This window comes from Hipposideros armiger, unplaced genomic scaffold, assembly GCF_001890085.2.
Source record: "Hipposideros armiger isolate ML-2016 unplaced genomic scaffold, ASM189008v1 scaffold_1813, whole genome shotgun sequence".
NCBI lineage: Eukaryota > Metazoa > Chordata > Mammalia > Chiroptera > Hipposideridae > Hipposideros > Hipposideros armiger.
In genome coordinates, this window is record NW_017733163.1 from 15909 (window position 1) to 22121 (window position 6213).

The following is a 6213-nucleotide window of genomic DNA, read 5'->3' on the forward strand; positions in this document are numbered from 1 at the left end:
ATAGACCAACTGATGAAGGCATTAAAAGGCACTTTTTGGTCTGGGTCTGGGCAATACATTATCACAAGATCCTTTTTTTAAATAAATACTTTGAAACAGTCAATAACCAAACTTTGCCTATCAAACATTAAAGGGTCAAGTATGATAAATTAAGAAACAAATACAATGCATTATGAATTATCTCATTATTCACAGATGTGTATTCTTTTCCTAGTTCCTAACTAGTTCTTAAGGGTAATCCCATCTAGTTAGGTTTTTACATTTTGAAATAACATCACCATAAACTGAGTCTCTGAAAATTTACTCATAATGTTTTCCCTTGGTCTTTAGTAACTCTAGAATTTGACTTTAGGGCAGCTTTTTTGTTTGTTTGTTTAATTATCTTTTCAATAGAAACACCTGATTCCTACCAGCTCTCTAAGTTAATGAAAGCAGAGATACCTCCCCCTGGCATCACACAATAATAGTCAACAAAATGGTAGATGTTCCACGATCATGCAGGTGCCTTTACCAATTCTTTTAAGGAAAATCCTACTCCCCTATAAAACAACTCCCCATTATTGTACCCGCAATTTGTCCGCTCAGGTGAGAGCACTTCTTTGGCCATGAAGTGCGCTTGCACAGTGCAGACCGCTCCCCTCCCCTGCCCTCATGCCAGGCTGCAGGTAGAGGAGGTCGGGCTTCCATCCTTGTTCCTGCTTTCAGCTGCGGGTCTGCCCCTCAGTACCGGTCCTCTCTGGCATCATGTTCAGCTGGGTCAACCCCGATTACCTGCTGGAAGAAGGAGCTGCAGTTGTTTCAAATTGTGGCTGGGGCTGGGGGTGGGGTGGGCCTCCTGCAGCTGTATGCTCAGAAGCTGCTACCGGTGGATGAACACTGCCGCTTCCACTCTTTCCACTCACGGTGCTGGAAGACACTCTTGGGCTTTAAGCCCGTGCTGCTTCTTGTGGGCCAGTACAGGAGGCCGAGACCACCTTCATCCAGCATCTGCTCCAGCAGAACTTCCCAGGAATGCGGAAAGGCTGAGCACACCACTGACTTCCTAGTTGCCATTATACACACCCTCACCATGGAGTGGTGTCCTGCGACGAGCTTGAGCCTGTCGTGGGCCTGCGGTGCCCATTCCACAAGCTCAACACTTTTGGCAACAAGAGATTCCTGAACAAGTTCATGTGTGCCCAGCTGCCCAACTCCGTCTTCGGCAGCATATGCATCATCCACACTCCCAGGGCCCTGTCTGGAGGGAAACAGTGCATCAGCAGAGCCTATGACTTTGCAGAGGTCCTGGGGTTTGCAGAGGTTCACCAAGCATGTTGCCTGCGGAATTCAGCCCTTTGATACTCATCTGCTCCTTCTGGCTCCACTCACTCTTCATCTGCGACAACCACAAGCTCTCTAGGCCAGCGAGCAGAAGAACCGTTTCAGAAACATCCAGTCTCTGCCCAAAATGCTGTTCTCAGGAAGCTCAATGACCTGATCAAGTGGGTGTGGCTCACCAAGGTCTAGGTCTCCATCATCAGAAAGAAATGTCCGTGTCTTTGGTAAAGAGAGCAAAAAGATGGTGAACGACCTGGGAGACTTACCAGAAGATGGAGTGGGAGCATCAGACTTCTCCCTGTGACTTCCCAGGCCTGGGCAACCTGTGGAACTCCTGCAGACCCAGGACTTCAGTAAGTTCCAGGCCTTCAAGCCCAAGCACCTGAACATGATGGATGACATACTGGCCAACGACATCACGCAGCTGATGGTGATGGTGCACCAGACGGAGTCCCTGATGCCCTCCCAAGCTGTGAAGGGTGGTACCTTCCTTGGCACCATAAACAGACTCTTTGGGCATGATGACGGTGAGGGGCCAGCACAGGCATTGGTGATGTTGAGTGGGTGGTGGGTAATGGCAAGCCCACCTACTACGAGTTCTTTTACCTGCTGTCACCTGTCAATGGCAAAATCATGAGTGCCAACACTGAGGAGATTGTGATGTCCAAACTGCCCACTATGGTGCTGGGGGAGGCCTGGAAACTGGGCGATATAGACCAGGAAAGACTGCTAGATGACGAGGAATTTCCTGGGCAATCCCGTCATCAAAGTCAAGCTAGAGGGCCACAAGCTGCCTGCCGACCTGCCCATGTCTGTTCTTGCCCTCCAAGCAGAGGCACGAGTGACTAGCCCTCCTCGTTTGTGGTTACCATCTCAGCACCTGTGAAGGCAGAGGTGAGGAGCGGAAGGGTCACCAATTCTCAAGGTCCATAAACACTGAGTGGATGTCTCCTCAGTTCTTGAAAAGGTAAAAAAAAAAAAAAGTTTTTCATAAGATAATAGTACTGAAATAATATCTACCTATTTCTCACTTGAAATTAGTTTACTAGGAGCCAGGTACTCTGTTAAGCACTTTAATATATGTTATGCCATTGCATATTACTAAAGCTCAATGAAAACAAAGTTGACAGCTTCGTTTCTTTTGGTAAAAATCAAAAGTAAAATATGAATTTCAAGTATCCTGATTTCCAAAACAATGTTTTTTTTTTAGTTCCAGTTGTAATATCTAAATACAGGAAGTTCTAAGTTCAGGAATTTTAATATCCATATCTACTTATCAAAAGCTATCATTATCTTCATTTTTAAAGCTTTTCTTATCAAGCCATCATAACAATCTCCTTAGCTTAAGTTGTCTTGCATGCTTATAGATCTATTTTCTATAATTACTTTTGCTGTTTGGGTATTTCATGTAGACATGCTTTCGTATGCCTGGCTTTTTTCATGCAACATAATGCTCATGAAGTTCTTCTGTGTTGTTGCATGCATTGTGATCAATTCCTTTTTATTGCTTGAAATGTTTCCATTGCATAACTATAACACAATCTGTTTATTGAATCTCCTGTCAATGGATAGTTCAGTTGCTTCCAATTTTTGGCTACTATAAATCACTAATTATCTGGGGATGAAGATGAGTAAGTTTGATTGCAAAGAGGCAGGAGGGAACATTTAGGGTGAAAAAGTTAGTTATGTAAGTGTATACATTTTGGTGCATTTTAATGTGTGTAAATTATATCTCAGTAAATTTAGTAAACTATCTGGTGATCACATAATTATCAGAATGAGCTGTAAATAACACATTTGTGACTGATTCACTACCTTTCTTCAAGCACGTCAGTTATTTCCTATGTTCTTCAGGAAAATACCAAGCTTCTTAGAATTTATATAGGAACCTTCTCTGATCTGATTACCACATGATTGTCTAGCTTGTTTACTTTATAACTATCAAACTTTCTTAACTCGATTTTCTTATAGTACTTTCACATTCAAATATAAATATATATATATATATATATATATATATATATATATATCCTGCACATGCTACAACAATTTGTACTTTTAAATATTTCATGAGGTAACTTTCCATTTTAAACCATTATGTGGTGTTTTTACTACACTGCCCCCCATACACCATCAGCCTCAGCCCCATCATCACCATCCATACAATTAACAAGACCAACAACTCCACCACTCCCCACACTTAAACAATTATAATTCTTACTTCAGATTTGAATTATGTGTTATCCTTATAAACTCTGCTTAGATGGCCATGGTTTATAATCCAATGCTCCACCATTCACATGCTGTGGAACCTTTCTGTTCCTTGTATTTCTCATTACAAAGTAAGGATATAACAAAATAGAAATAATTATGGTAATACTAGTAATTGATTCACATGAGGATTCACACAGAATTAAACAAGAAAATGAATATAGGTAGTTCATTTAAATATATGGCATATGACAATCTTCCTTTGTTAGCTATTAAAACAATGCAGCGAATTGGATGAATTACCTTTCCTTTAGGTATTCCATTTCCTTCACTTTCTTAGAACTTATACAATGGTATTAAAATTATCTAATAATTTTCTCATGTAATTGTATTTTTCTACAGATTTCAACATCTTAAATAGATAATTTTTATACATCAAGTGATTGTCATAGTGTTTGATAAATAGTAACATGTGAAATAATTTGTTGAATTAAACTGAAATAAGAAATACTTATTTGAAATTCAATACCTTCCTTATAGCTAAAAATAATTTGAATGATTTTCTGGCTTCATTACACAGCCATATAGTTGAAGATACTTTCTGTGCATGCCTAAACCTCTTTTTCACATCAACCTGTCATTATTTTATCACATTTTCATGTCATAAATACTTTGGTGACTAACTTTTCCTCCACAAATAAGATGATTTCTTCAATATATATTTAGCATTTGCTTTTAAGAAACCTAATCCTATGTGGAGAATTTCCTTTGAGGTCAACAAAATTCATGTTTCTGTGAATTTTCTTTAGTTTGATTTTAGCTAGCAATAAAAAATATTCTAATGTACTCATAACAGAGAGAATCAAACAGTTTTTTCCTCTTTTCTCAAACAGAATAAATTAGTGGATTGGAATCTAATAAAGCATATTGTCTGTATCTCCATAAGGAGTTCTTAGGAAACTGACAAAAGAGAAAGAAGTGAAATGAGCAAAATATGTCTCTTGCAGCCTTATATTTATATTTTAAAGGTAGGAAGAATCCAAAACAGTGATGCTAATAGTTGTGATTTAAAAATATTATATAATAATCTACACATACACATGCATAATACTGTGCATAATTAATATAAATAAAATGAAGTAAAAGGGTAATTTTAAAAACATAGACTTTTAAATGTATGTCATCTGCATGGAAGTAATTGAACTGATATAAAATTTTAATACACCTTCTTATAGACAACTTTATATAGAATGTATGAAGGTCTGACAGTTAAGTTTGCGAACTGATCCTAGAAAAGGTGCTACATACCTCATGGCTGAATATCACTATGGTCACCTTTGAAGTACATCCCTTGGGAAGCTATACACTGACGTCAGTGCCTAGTCCACCCTTCAAAGCAATTTAGAAACTCTTTTTCTGGAATGGCCATCAGAGCTGTTGTTGTATTACCCTTGATGTCCTGAATGTCATCAAAATGTCTTCCTTTCAACATTTTCTTTATCTTTGGGTAAAGAAAGAAGTCATTGAGGGCCAGATCAGGTGACCAGGGAGGGTGTTCCAATACAGTTGTTTGTTAACTGGCTAAAAACTCCCTCACAGACAGTGCCCTGTGAGCTGGTGCATTGCTGTGATGAAGGAGCAGTGAATTGTTGGCGAAAAGCTCAAGTCATCTAACTTTTTCATGCAGCTTTTTCAGCACTTTCAAACAGACAACTTGGTTAACTGTTTGTCCAGTTGGTACAAATTCATAATGAATAATCCCTCTGATATCAAAAAAAGTTAGCAACATTGTTTTTGACTCTTAATTTGGACTGACGGAACTTTTTTGGTCGTGGAGAATTGGCTGACTTCCATTGGGCATTTTGACACTTTATTTCCAGGTCATATTGGTACAGCCATGTTTCATCACCAGTGATAACACAGCCCAAAATGTCATCTTGCCTCTCCAGAAGGCCTTGGCAAACTTCGACTCCCCTTCACTTTTGTTCACATTGATCTCCTGCGGGACCATTTTTGTACACAGCTTTCTCATGCCATGGTTTCCAGTTAAGATTTTCCTGTTTCTCTATCGACATTTACTTGGTCTGCTATGCTTGTCACAGTCAGCCAATGATATTGATGCACAATTTGAGGAATTTTTGCAATGCTTTCATCAGTCTGTTTGTTACTGGCCACCCTAGCGTCTCTTCATCAGTGACATGTCCTCTCCCCTCAGAAAAACATTTCATCTACTTGTGCACTGCCATTTTCTTCATGGAATTATCCCCATAAACTTGGACTAACATGCCCCTAATTTCACTTCCACTCTTGTCAGGTTGAACAAGAAATTTAATGTTTGTTCATTGCTCTAATTCAAGCTCAGACATTCTCGCGATGGCACACAAAAACAGTCAACAACAATAATGAATGCCACTCAGCAAGACACTTCACACATCTACATGAACACAGCTGTGAGACACTGATGTACCAAGGCTATGAAACTTTACCGAGCTGTTTATACAGTGCTGCCAATGTACTCACACGGTGGCAAGTTCGCAAATTTAATTGTCAGACCTCATATGTCTAAGTTTTGGATAATTGTTCTTCAGAGTCAACAGTGATATTTTTAAACTGTTTTATTTTTAAATAATTTTTGGCTTAAAAAATTGGACAGCAGTACAAAGAGTTCACTTATATTCCTTAACT

At 39.1% G+C, this 6213-nt stretch overlaps 1 pseudogene; it reads left to right on the plus strand.

The window, feature by feature from the left end:
• The first annotated feature begins 735 nt into the window (after positions 1-735).
• LOC109378227 (EH domain-containing protein 1 pseudogene) lies at positions 736-2162 on the plus strand (annotated as a pseudogene).
• Positions 2163-6213: the final 4051 nt, after the last annotated feature.